Source organism: Manacus candei, unplaced genomic scaffold (assembly GCF_025592945.1).
Source record: "Manacus candei isolate 608988 ecotype Guabito, Panama unplaced genomic scaffold, ASM2559294v1 h1tg000037l, whole genome shotgun sequence".
Lineage (NCBI taxonomy): Eukaryota > Metazoa > Chordata > Aves > Passeriformes > Pipridae > Manacus > Manacus candei.
In genome coordinates, this window is record NW_026138085.1 from 7,291,096 (window position 1) to 7,305,472 (window position 14,377).

Sequence of the window (14,377 nt, forward strand, 5' to 3'; positions counted from 1 at the left end):
CAGAGCATTTGGCAATGGGGTCTGCTCCAACACCATCACCACCCCCACAGGGTGAGCAAGCGGGATGGGGATGGAGGGGAGAGGCTGGGAGAGCTCTTCCCCCCACACTGCCTTCTCCTGTGCTCATACAGGTGTTAACACAAGTAGTGGCTTCCAACAGGTATAATTTCCACCATTTATGAGTCTCCAGGACACGAGGGGAACTCCAGGCTTTACACACATTTGGGCTGCCTGCACAGGGCTCCACATCCCACAGCAGCATATCCCCACCCACCCCTGCCACCCCTCGTGAGGGGTGTCCCTGCACACGGGGAGCAGGAGGGGACTGAACCCCTCCTCAGTTCCCCAAGTCATCAGAAACTCTCCCTGTGCTGACACCAGTGTTGGTTCTCTGCAGACACGGCCATGATCCAAATTTCTTGGGGGGAGGGCAAGGGGCAGCAGGGTGTGAACGCCAACCCCGTTTACCAACAGCACAGAGCAGGACACAGTTGCCAGACCGAGCACACAGCACACCAAGGACACTGTGAACACGGATGGCCACTCACAGGCACCTCACCAAAGAGTGGGGAATGGTTTCCTCCACAGTTATTTGAGAGATAGGAAGCTGGAGCTGCTCCTACAGCACGATTTACCCTGGTGAGGCTGTGCTGCCGACACCAGAACAGGCACCACTGAGGCCCTGGCTGGATGCAAAGCATCCTCTAACCCTGGCCAGCCCACCCCAAGGTCCCTCTGAGACCCCACACACCAGAGCAGCCAAAACTCTCTCACCTCCTTGAAAAGGGTAAGAAGCTGGCAAGGTCCAGCTCTCTGGCTTTCTGCTCACCCTGCCCAGCCTTTGAGCCACATCCTGGGGCTCCCACCCACCAGCACCCACCACCCTTCCTTCCCCTCTGCCTTCATCTGCTGCCTCGTGTGCCACCAGTATCACATTAGGCTGCTAAAAATAAAGGATCCGGGTTATTTTTCACCATTCCTGTTATTTATTTGCACGCACTGTGGAGCTGTGACTCACTGGAAGCAGTGCCATACTTTGTGTCATCACAGAGGTAACCTGAGCATGTTACCTGGCCTGAAATAATATTATTGAAACAATAATGTCGAGTTAGTCACTGGATCAGATAAAGAGACAATAACTACACTGTGCAGATCACGACGTCTGATGCCAAAAAATTTTCAATAAGGAAAAGATACTGAATTTGTTATGCTGGTGGTGATTTTTTTTTTTTTTTTTTTTAAGAAACAAGCTGAGCCAGGATGTATAAATTTAAATCAGAGTTTGGCAACACCGAGTGATGTCTTGCACATAAAGCTTTAAAAATATCAACGTCTCTCTGCTGGAAGTGAACCAGAGCACTCTGGTTGATTTCACTAGTAGATGTTAAAGTAATATTTTTTCAATCAATCAGAATTATTAGCCTTTTTTTAAACCTCTTTTACAACATTTTCAATAATTGACCATCAAAGGAAACCAACTCTAACATCACAAGCACAGGTTATAGGATACCAAAGAGATGCTAAGAGTACAACAAACTTCCCAAGTTCCAAAGCAATCTCAGCTCTTGGATATCAGACCTAAGAGGGAATTTCTAGGGAATCCAAACCTCAAAAATACCCTTTAAGCAGCATGTTAATTCTGAGATAATAGGCTGAAACTTACAGAAATGAGTGACCTGATCTAGCGGGTGGCATCCATGCCCATGGCAGGGGGTTGGAACGAGATGAGCTTTAAAGCCCCTTCCAACTCAAACCACTCTGTGAGTCTATGAAATGAGATGAAAACCTAATTCTGAAGTTTCTTTTAAAATTATTTTGCTCAAATATGTACTTAATAAACATGTTGAGATTTTCCCAAGGGTTTAAGAAACACCCTTGATGAGATGTGAGATTTGCCAGCGCTGCCAGCAGCTGGAGGAGGATATGGGGAGAGCAAACAAGCAACACTGGGCAGAAGTTGCATCCACCCTCGAAGGCAAACACTGTGATAATATGGCTTCACATGAAAAATAAATTTTAAACCAATTAAAATAAAATAAAACCTAATTTGTCCTTCCCTGACAGCTCCGAGGTGGGTGTTTTGGCCAGAGAGCAGGAAACATTCTTCCCTAGTGAGACGCCTCTGCAAGAGCAAGCGGAACAATAGACATGACATGAGCCAGGGAAAGGCAGTAACGGCAGCAGGCAGTGATGCTCAACTCAAAAGCTGGGGCTCTGGCAGCTCAGGGTGAGCTCAGCACCCTGAAGAGGGACTCAGCAGGATGGGACCCCCCAGGCCACGTGCATGGCACCACTGGCTCTCAACCCTGGACCAAGGCACAAACACATGCCCCACACATGGTTCAAAGCCCATAACACCAACCTGCCCAAGCTGCTCCAGTAAAGGGATTTTTTTTAACTCTTTGCAGTTACACAAATGCTTTCCTACTATGTGTACAGGTGCACAAACAGAGCCAGAGTGGGATTATTTGGTGCTGTTCCCCTTAGCAAGCACCTCTGCTGTTTACATGGAAAGTAGGTAAGAGATTCAAGGTCTGGTCTGTCTTTAACAAAAAAAAAAAAAGTTATTAAAACTCAGCAGATCTGTATCCATGATCATGCTGCTGATCCAGGGGCTTTCATTTCTTGAATTTCCAGGGGTGATGCTGGGGTGAGCGTGGCAAGGTGCTGCTGTGGCACAGGAAGGCTGCACTGCTCCCACACAAGTACCACCTTCCAGGTACTTACAGAGCCCTTCCCAGTAATAAATAGTTTCTCTCACTGGGATTAGTGGTGTCTGAGTGGGGTGATGATGGCTAAAACAGGAGGGAGAGCCCCATGCCCCAGTCAGATGCAGAGCTGGTTCCTCAGAGGGACCCACATGTCACCCAGGGATAAATTTTGTCCTCTTGTGAACAGGAGACAAATGGCCAGGATAAATTGCCTTTGCACTTCGTTTTACTTCCTACTGACAATAACCTCCCACTGAGGCAGTGAATCACTGGGTTGCCCCTCTGGCCCCCAGCAAGCACCATAAAATTTAGGGATGTCCTCAGAGAGGTGGGAACAGCCAAGACCCTTCAGAGAGGACCTGTGCTCCCACACTGAGTGAGCACTCCCTTTTCAGGGAAAAAAGGAGGTGGCTACAGAGGTCAAGGCAAAGCCTTTCAGCTGGGAGAGGCAGATCTCAGCCCTCCTCTTGCACCTCACACTAGTGCCAGGCTGAGCCTCAACAGGCTTCAGGACAGAGCCATCCTAAACAGACTCCAGGGACACCAGGTTTTGAGGCAGAAGAGGAGGGGAAGGAGGTTCACAGAAGTTTCTGACCTTGCCCAGGCTACCTGGAGCCCGTCATAGCCCTGGGCATCCAGCTTGGACACAACCCCTGCTGCTGCTGCTGCTCGGGGTTGTTATGGCAGGTAAGAAAACAATCAGCAGGCAAAGGTGTGACTGGAGGAGATATTCTTTAAATGATGTTGGTAAAAATAGAAAACAAACTACTAACTTTGGGTCTCCTGGTGCAAGTAGCTGCATTTTTTCCACATGGGCTCAGCAGCCCCCAGCAGTAGACTGAGCTGGATGAGGGCTCTGGACCCAGAGCTCACCTCTCCCAGCACCCCACCCCTACCTATCAAACCCCAAAAACAGCCAAGAACCAAACAGGATTTCAAATTTCTAAGGTTTTTGTTCACACTGCCAGACCCTTGCCCCACCAAACTCTGCCAGGAGTGAGAGACTGGCCAGGGCAGGCATCTCCCTGGCATCTCCTTTTCCTTTCCCAGTCCAGCTGGGCTCTGCAAACCCAAGGAGGATTTGTGCTCCCAAGCACAAAGGTCTATGAATTTCTCCATAAAAAGCCTAAAAAAATTTACTTCTCAGTATCCCTGAATAGAGGGAAGGCTGACCCCTGTGCTCCCCATTTATGTCACACCATTGCAGCTTCCATTGACATTTCTCTCCCCTTACAGCAGGGGAATAAATAGAAGTTTGTGCATGAAGAAACTCTTATGAATAAATCATACAACCCCATTCTGCTCAGTGCCAGGTATGTTTGTGATTATGGGATGCCATTATGTAACTGGGTTTTCCTAATCACAAACACAATATTCTCGGAGCACGAAACTGGGACATTCTGCACCACATCCCTTCACTCCTGTTATGGCACTGGAGCCTCCAAACACGTGCAGAGCAGCAAAATCCTCCAGCAAGAAACATCCTGCTCTGAGCTGGGAAGGAAATGGTTTACGTTCCCCCTTCAGTGGAGTTGTTTTGTCCAAAGAGATGCTGAAACATGAATATATAAGTAAAAAATCCATCCCTGTTGGTAGAGGATATCACAGAATCACAGAATATGCTGAGTTGGAAGGGACACAAAGGGATCATGAAGTCCAGCTCTTAGGTTGCATAATTACTTTTCATGGAGAGGGTGAGCTATTAGCACAGAACCTCCACTTTCAACCCTACAGGGTTCTGTGGTCTAACATGTCTGGGGCCCCACCAAAGCCAAATTTTTATTATCTCTTGTGTTTGAGGATGTGGATTCTGTTTTCCCCATCTGCCCCTTCCCTCAGCAGCAGCTTCATCACCTTGCTGCCCTGTCACAAATAACTTCAAGGTTGGCACGAACCAGCTCTCCTGATATTCCTGTAATAATCCCTGGGAATTCAACTATATTTATTTCTTCCTTTACACAGGTGTCTGTATATCCACTGCTAAGAAACCTTCAGCCATACTGGGGGTTGGAACTAGGTGGTCTTTAAGGTCTCCCCCTCCATTCTGTGATTCCATGATTTCAGAGTGACTGAAGCACAGCAGAAAGCTCATGCCTAGCCGGGTGGGACTGAGTTACAATGAGTTATGAACAGGAGAATTTCCAGCTTATCAGGGAAGAACCAGGGTGCCCCCAGCAAGACACCTGCTGCCCACAGCACCCTCTCCTCAACAGAGCCAGGTTGCATTGGGAAGCAGAACTCACCTGCTCTCAAGCAGGAGAGAATTTGGCCGCACATTATCAGAGTGAATAGGAGGTGAGGGTGTAAAATAAGGCCAGAGAGTGCTCACTGAGGTGTGGAGATAAAAAATAAAATTGCTTGGAAGGATCCCGTGCTGCTGGGAAGCAACGGGCTTTCCTTCAGGTCCCAAAGATGGGAGTGCAAAATGTAGTTTAGAACTCCAGGGAGGCAACGATGTATCCTAATGATTCCTGGGTCAGCTCCTTTTCAGGGTGAGCCTGTCTGAACACTGTAAACTGCAAAGGAAACCCAGAATGACAAACAATTGTAGGAACCTGAAAAACCAAGTTCCTCTGTATTTCATGGGAAGTGAGATTTTAAATCCTCCGACCTGTCTGTCTGAGGGGAAGTGGGCAATAAATAGCAGCCGGGTTGTTATCAAGAGGATGTGAGCTATTTATAAAAAATTCTTGGGCTTTTTGAACTCTGTTTAGAGAGGCAATATCCTTCGCTTGGGTAATTGGGGGACTAAAATGCTAAAGCAAACAAGATTACTCAGCCACCTTGGGAAATTTTAGTGCTTACTTGTGTGTTTCTGAATTTTTAAGCATATTTAAACAGCTGCATTGTTATTGTCCCCAAATCCAGAGGGGAGCAGGAAGAGGGCTTTGAGATCACAGCATACACAGGGACACACCAACATCCAAGGACTGCTCCTGGCACAGAGGGATCCAACCATCCCCACTCAGATCCTAACAGCTGATGGCTACATCACTTCATCAATTTAAAAGTCCAGGTTGGACGGGACTTGGAGCAACCTGGTCTAGTGGAAGGTGTCCCTGCCCATAGCAGGGAGTATGGAAATGGATGATCTTGAAGGTCCCTTCCAACCCAAACCATTCTGTGGTTCTGTGACTGATTAGAATTACCTTACATGAATGAAATGCCTTGTCTGAAAAGGAGTTTCTGTGTGCCTAATAACATGTTGGCTTCCCAGCAGGATTAAAACCACCTCTACCTCTGAGGCAAAGAACAGGTACCAACTCATACCCAGTGCAATAGCAGAAGAGGGGGAGGTTTTGGTGGGATATCAAAGGGAAAAGGGAAATAGCATTTCATGTAAATAGGATGCACCCCATGACACAAGGATCCATACAAAGCACTAAAGACCTCCTTGCTCAAGAGAAACTCATCTCTCTGACAAATAATTGCCTTTAAATAAATTAGGAGACTGTCCTGCCTTTGGTGGGACAACCAGCACATGGAGATGCATTGAACTTTCAGAGAATCAGGGCTGAGAGCCCACAGGGCAGCAGCAGGAGCCAGGATGGAGCACAGCCATCCTAGGAGGGGCAGTTCAATGCCCAGGTCACGTTGGCCACAGTGCCCTGACCCTGCCAGCACCACATGGATGACCACAAGTGATGGATTTAGGGTCATTCAGCTGGGAAGCTTTGAGCGCAACCTTAGGAGCTGCTTCCATTCCTGAGGTCTCGACCTTCTTCCATGCAAAGCAACAACTGACACACGCCAGGGAAACATCCCTCCTGCCCATCCTTGCTGTCCCATGATCCACATGTCAGGATGTGGCACCAAAGGGAGCCCTGAAGGCTTTCCACTGGCTGCTTTTTTATTTTTCTGAGCCCAGCCGTCAGGCAGACAACGCTGCTCCTGTGTGGGAACCACACACAAAGTGTCCTGACAAAATGATGGCATCGTCTAAAATACACAAACATGCTCAAAAGAAGGAAAACCATGAAATTAAGGATAACAAACAACAAAGAGAAACTCATACACAGAATCTGTTAGTGTTTATGAGTCACTAAGGCCTTCCTGTCTCCTCTTATAAATTGTGGGAATCCGCTGTGGTCCATCCTCTCCTTGAAAACCACGGAGGTGCTATTTTCCTCACAGCCCAGCACTGGGGGCAGGGGGAGCAGCCGCACAAATGAAAGATTTTTTTTTTTTTCTTTTGCCTTCTTTTTTTTTTTTTCTTCAAAGTAGGAAAGCAAATCTGAGGAGCAAATGCTGCAAGGCGCGTAAACAGAGGCGACTGCAGAAGCCTCGGCGATGAGATCATCGAGCGCCTTGGCCCGGCGCTGTTTTCCGACAGCAAAGGGCTTAACAATGGAATGGATGGGAAATGCCAGGAAAAGTTAAAGAGCTTTGGACACAAGGTCTTTGTAAAAGCTCATTCTTTATTATTAACAAACAGCTTCTCCCCGTCCTTCTTCCTTTCTCCCTTCAGCAGATGAGGATTTTCTTTCTTAAGTCTATTTTTTTTTTAATCTTGGCATTTTTAACCTCTCCCAGAATGTCTGTCCTGCTCCACCCAGGCTGGCCCACCATGATGGGATGCTGGGATGCCAACGAACCACTGCATCACACATTCATGGCCACCATCATCATGTAGTGGAAGGTGTCCCTGTCTGTGGCAGGGGGTTGGAGCTGGAGGATTTTTAAGGTCTCTTCCAACCCAAACCATTCTGTGCTACTTTGATCACCCTGAGTTGTGCTCTGACTTCAGACCTGAGATTTCCCTGCTGGGGGGTTGCAAGAGGGAACAGTCCCACCCTTGTGCGGGGCAGGTGCTCAAGCACCCACATGTTCCCAGAAGGAAAGACCATCACATCTCAGTCAGGCAGAGGCTGTGCAAACACTTTTTGTATCCTGAGGGAAGGATGCTCAGCCTGTGCTTCCTGGTTAAAACTGGAATGCACAAACTGGAACCAGGAACAGCTAGCTTTTGGGGATTTTTATGTGAAAACCTCACAAAACAGGATCTCAGACAGCTTCAAGAGAAGCCACCCAGGCTCACTCAAACTGGGGCCAGCCTCGAACAGCTCATTCAAGCTGCAAGTAGAACACACATGGGCACATTTAGGGACTCTCAGTACCAACTTCACGTGTAGATATGAAATAAAAACAGGACTGTAAGATTAGGAAGAAATTCTTCCCTGTGAAGGTGGCAAGACACTGGCACAGGTTGCCCAGAGAAGCTGTGGATGCTTCCCTGGAAGTGTTCAAGGCCCGGTTGGATGGAGCTTGGAGCAACCTGGTCTAGTGGAAGGTGTTAGGAGTGCTCAGCAACACACCTCCACTGACATGTGCACTGATCAGTGCACATGATCCCTTCTGTCAGCTCAGAAAATACTTCTTCTCCCTCTGGATTCCTTGGTTTCCACACCACGAGCATTGGAAATAAAATTATTATAATAATGATTATGCTACAACAAAAAGGTTACCCCCAAAATTACATACTTTGGAAGAAACAAGGGAGTTAAAAACCCTGAAATGTCAGCTGCAAGTGTTGTAATTTTATGTTTGCACTAACTAGAGGACATGTCTCAGCAGCCCCTTTCAGCACCAATAACCTCTCCCTGCCGGAGCAGCCCCAAGCCGGGGGACAGGCAGGGATCCTGCTGCCAACAAAGCTAAAAACACCAACAAAAAAGAGAATTCAGGACTAAAAAAATTGAGACATGGAGTGGAACCAAAGAAGGATTTTACAGCTACTTCGTACTGCTGCAAGTGGCTGCAACAGGAGCAGAGCACCTCGTGGGCACACCCAAAGAGAAGACAGGGGCCTGGAGATGGATTTTCCTGTTCAGATTGAATCATTCTTGACATAAAGAGAACAACTTTCTGAAAGTCTTTTTCACTCCTATTTGCACTGTAAAGCTCCTTGGTGGGTACCATTGCCTACAGAGGCAGCCTCAGCATCAACTGATGTCCAAACAGTCCAAGAGGCACCGCAGCTATGGACACACATCTAGCCAAGAGCCAGCAACCCTGCTTGGAATGTTCTGCTTCACAGAGCATGTCAGTCATTTGGAAATGTTATGGAAACCTCCCCATTTCCTCAGGAATATTAAAGAGATAAGTAAAACCACAAAGTAAATTTTTTCAGCTTCCAGGAGCTGAGGGTTCGGGGTGCTGTAACAGGCACATTTCAATATCAGGTTCTTTCAATATATGATTCACTTGTACACAGCTGAGAACAGAGCCAGGGAGCCTGATCCTGTTACCCTGCCCCCAACTCCAGCTGCCCCCAGCACTCATGCCCATGGTGAGCCAGCCACGCTCAGAAGCCCTGGCTGTGGCCACATGCATCAGACATAGGAACAGCACTGGGGCAGGGGCTCTGCACCTCCTGCCTGGCACCCAGCACCAGCCTCAGCAGCAGCTCCTCTCACCTTCACCTACATTTAAACTGGAGTAACAAAATGACTCCCTTTTCTGCCTCAGCCAGAGGCAGGGATGCTGGAGCACTGCTCATACACAAAACAACCCTCTTCCTCCTCTTCTAGTTTTCCTTTGCTTCTTCTTATTTCCTACAAAGCTGATCATATGTTGTTCAGTGCCTGGAAACTCATCCATCGGAAAACACATCTCCTGTTTCCTTGGCAAACAAGAGGATGGGACAGACACAAGGGTGACATTGCTGGGGACCCTCACCCAGGGTGTTGAGCTTGTGCTGTTATCCCATCCTTGAGCAAGCCTGAAATCCAAGCCAGGGCAATGCCTCCAGGCTGTGCTGGCTCTGCCAAACTGGCTCCTAAGTCCCAGATTTACATAAGACCCAGTGGAAAAACCCTGGTGTGGGACCCCTGGGATCTGCTGGTGTCCTGAAGTCACAGCATCAGACACATCCTCATGTCAGTACCTCCAGAGCATGTGGCAGGCACTGGAAAGGCAGTGCTGACAGAGACCATGAATAAAACAATAGGTACCACTCATCGCCCTGAGGGCTTCCTCATACCGGGACCTAATTTCCCTGGAAAACAAAGAACAATTCCCTGCATCATGTATTGATGGGTCTTGGATTTGGTCCCCAGTACGAACACACACACACACACACACACAGTTTCTTTTACATTTTTGCCTGATGATTTGCATGACAAGCCTAATAAAAGCAGAGACAAATAACCCAAAACACAAAAATGTGATACTGTTTCCTATTAACGTCCAAAGCACTTCAGTGACTGTAGGAAGGAACTGCATTAAAACATCAGAACAAAAAAATTCAAAAAGAATTTTAAAGATAAACCATGCATGTAAAAAACATATACTAAAGGGGGATTATATACATGTGGTAGGATAACATGGTACTGCCAGGGCTGCTCCATGTGGACATCCCCATGATCAGCAGCCAGATGCTGCAGCTTCAGCCCCAGCCAGTTCAGCACATCTGAGATCTATCCCTGCCTTTGAAACCACCATGACAGGACCCTGGAAAGGCAAAAGGTCCCCGTGATGGGGCCTGTGGCTGTCCCTCCCCATCCTGGAGTGCCTACCAGGTACTGGGCAGTGATGATGAAATGGGTCCTTCCAGCATAGCCCTGCACATCCCATTGAACCCTCTGTGGCTCATCCCTTCCTGACCCACAGCCGAGGCCATCACCCCTTCCTGACCCACAGCCTGTCACTGTGACCCATCAGAGAGGTCAGTTTTCAGGAGCTGCTTCCCAGGGCATCAGCTCACCAGTTACCAGCAGCAAGAGGCTGTTACAGCTGTAACCCCACCAACACAGAGCAGCAGCACAGCCTTGAGCAGCAGGAGCCATCCTTGTCCCCAGTCTGGGGCCAGCCCTTGCTGAAAAATAACCCCAGTGCTGTGAGGGAGAGCGGGGCCACAGTGGGGTGAAAACCATCCGGCCTCAGCAGAGCAGAGAGGATGTTCTGGAGAGGTTTTTCTTGGCAGGAGTGATGGGGCTCTCGCTTCCTGCCCGGCGGGGGGACATCCCCCCCCAGGGACCCCGAGGCTGCGGGGACGGAACATCCCATTCATGTCCTGCCTCTCGGCCTCACTCGACTCCAGCCCAGCCGGAGGAGAACAGGCTCTACCCTCCAGCTGCATGGGCGTGCTGTCCAAAAAAACAAAAAACCCCAAAAACTACCAAAAACTGCCAACAAAACATCTCTACTGTAAAGGGAACACAAACAGCACACGCACTTTAAACCAGGAGTGCTCTTCTCTTCCCCCTCGTATATACTGATGATCTACCTGTGGGTCTTGCAGGCTTTTTATTATCAAATTACCCCGATGGCTGTGGGAAACAGGCATCAAAATTTAAAATTGTGATCTATACACGAACAGCTTCGTATAGAAATGGGAACAGCTCTTCCAGAAGCTGATAGTGGACTGAAAACAACCTTTTCCAACTGTGATTGTGCCAAGCAGCTGCAAGAAAGAAATACCGGCAGGAATGGAAAAATGTTTCCATGTGTTTTCCTAGGCCAGCTGCCATGGCAGAGCCCGGCACAGGGGCACAGTGAGCCCCCCCACAGGTGTTTGCAGTGGTCAGGGGTAAATGTTTAAGGCATCTTGCTGCAAAGAGCAGCCACCGGCAGAGCCAGGACAACTGGAGCTGGGCAAGTGGAAACTGGCCCCCGCTTTGCGATGCAGAATCCAGTAGCTCAACTTGAAACCACTTCCTCTACCTCCCAACAATGCACAGAGGAATTTCCACAAATCCCAAAGCTGCCCTGACTTCCATTTCTAAACTTGGAAAAAGAAATACCAGGACATTCCTTTGTTGTTCCAGCTCACTCACTGTTTGATCTGGGTTTTTTGCTCCAACTGAGCCAATTAAAGAATCCCAATTTCCCTTGGAAAAAAAGCACACACCGGTAACAAACAATGCATTTGCTTCTTTGATTTTCAACTAATTGTTTTTGAGTTGAAGTAAAACCTGCCACCTCATTCGGGTCCATGTGGTTTGATGCTTAAATACCATTTTGGCCAGAGAGATGAGCATGATAGAGGCATTTGCAACTACACTTCTGCCCTCTGGAAGGAAGCAGTGCAGTGCTGCATTTATTTAACATGGCTATTTGGGATCGCAGGAGCAGCTTGAAATATAAACACCCCCACCCCAAAACCACAATCAGGCCCCACCAGTGCCAGCACAGTCCAACAGTGCCCCACCAGCTGCCAGGGCAGAAACTCCCCAGCACTGTCACCCTCCTTGGAAACACTTCTATGGTTATTTTATATATATTTTTCCACATCCATAAAAATTCTATTTCTTTTTTATTTTATTCACTTATATTTTCAGTGGATTTGCCTTTTCCATGTGCTGTGCCACCCATCCTGATCCCTGCTGCCTGAGTCTTCCCTTGCCGTGCCCCAAGACCCCGCTCTCCCTGCCCAACTCTCTGCCTGTTGCTGGATTCCACCTCGCATCCCTGTCCACATTCTCTACCCACTGATCCCACAGCTCACTGCCTTCCTCACTGTCCCACAGCTCCTCTGCCTGTGGGCAGTGTCCAGGCCATCCCCTGAGGAGTGGTGGGACATCCAGCACAGGGACAGCCACCTCCACCAGTGTCCATGACCACCTGCCATGGAAGGTCTGGGCACCAGCAGAAGGAGCTGGAATTAAGCCAGTGGCACACAGCAAGGCCAGGGTCCCTGCTCACCCTGCAGGGACACAGGGCGATGCACTCAGACATGGTTGGTCCCCACATGGCCCCACTGTTTGTCCCCTCCACTGTCCCCAGGGGTGTTTGGATGGAAAATACCATTTCCTTGAACTTACAAAGGATCTGTCAGTATAAATCACTGCACTGAAAAACAAGATACAGGTTCCAAGGTGAAGCTCTATCCTGCAGGATGCTCCAGGATTTCCTGATGGCCACTAGAGAACATCAAAGGAGTTTAAGCAGCACCAGGAGACAGATCCAGGTGCCAAAGCTGATCAGGGATGAACACCTAAAGTGTTCAAAAAAATATGTAGGTGTGGCTCTTGGGGACATGGATTAGTCATGGCCTTGGCAGCGCTGGGATAACAGTTGAACTTTATGATGTCAGAGGGCCTTTCCATCCTAAATGATTCCATGATTCTACCTTGACTCACAGAGAATATAGCTGCTAATCACAAACTCTTCCACCAAAAATAATTCTGGCAGCCTCTTAACCACAAAAACTGCAAAGCTGGTAGGGTAACTCTTGCCTCAAGTGCAAGGAAACATCTATTCTTCTGCCAGGAAGAACAAGAGACATGAACCTTGAACTTGAGGAGGAAGGACCAGGTTCCTGTTGTTCAGCTGGAGCAATTAATTGCATGTGTACCAAGAGAGGTCAAACAGGGAAACACACACGTGCTGGTCATGGAAAGCCAGTACAGAGCCAGTGCCACTGGCTGGAATTGGTGGGACAGCCTTAGAGAGAGGAGATGACTCCATCCCCTCCATCACCAAGCAGAGCTGGTGGCTGCAGACCATGGCTATGGCCCAAATCCATCTGTGAAGCCCAGTACAGCAGGAATGAGCCTCCAAGCATGGATCCAGTGTGGACAATGGACCATCAAATCCCCATCAGGCTGGGGCCCCAGTAAATCATAAGGAAGATCCTGCAGTGCAGCATCAAAGTGATGTTGGGCATCATTAGGGAAATTTTCTTCTCATGCTGCAACAGAAGCAAAGCTCAGACCTCTGTCTTTTGCTTTTTTTTTTTTTTTTTGCTAGTATCTTATCATCCAAGAGCTCATTAGCAAGGAATTCCTCATGCTGTTTATTTTCCATTTGTCCATATGTTCCCCACAAGCTCAGCATCATCTCTGTTTTAAGTTTATACTTAGCAGCAGTAATTGGAAGGGATGAACAAAGGCATGAAGGAAGGCAACACACGCACAAACAAGCTGCCCAGATGTTTTGGATTCCTGCATTTCCCCAAGAAGCAGGATCCTTAACGTTTTGATCATGTCATCACAGTACAGAGCTACAGCTCAGAACACAACTGGCTCCTCTCTCCTGGCCACAGAGACAGGAATTCAAGTCACCGTGAACGACCCAAATCTGCCCATAACACAACAGAAAGCAAAAACCTGGGATGTGCCTGTTCACCACCAATGCCTGCAGTGGGCTTGTCCCAGGGACAGATTGAGCTTCAGACTTCAAAAATTCAGGACAAAGCAAAACAACTCAAGTCACACAATCCTCTCCCTAAGCAGACCAAGAGCTCACCTGACTCTGCAAGCATCATTTGAGCATTTTGTTATTTCACGTGCTTGTTTCCCTGAAGTTTTATGTACATTAGAAATCAATTTAGACCTAACCAAAATAAATCAGCTTTAGTAATGACAAGAGAAAGGGGAATGACCTTAAAATGAAAGAAAATAAGGTAGATTTAGATGAGGTGTTAGGAAGAAATTCTTCCCTGTGAGAGTGGTGAGGCCCTGGCACAGGTTGCACAAAGAAGCTGTGGCTGCCCCATCCCTGGAAGTGTTCAAGGTCAGGTGGGATGGAGCTCTGAGCAACCTGGTCTAGTGGAGGGTGTCCCTGCCCATAGCATGAGGGTGGAACAAGATGAGATTTAAAGTCCCTTCCAGCCCCAGCCAATCTGTGATTCTATACATCATGAAACATGGCTTTGCACTAGTTAAATTAAAGTGGTGTTTGTTTTCTCATAGATGAGGCCTTGATTTTCAACACAGTTATTG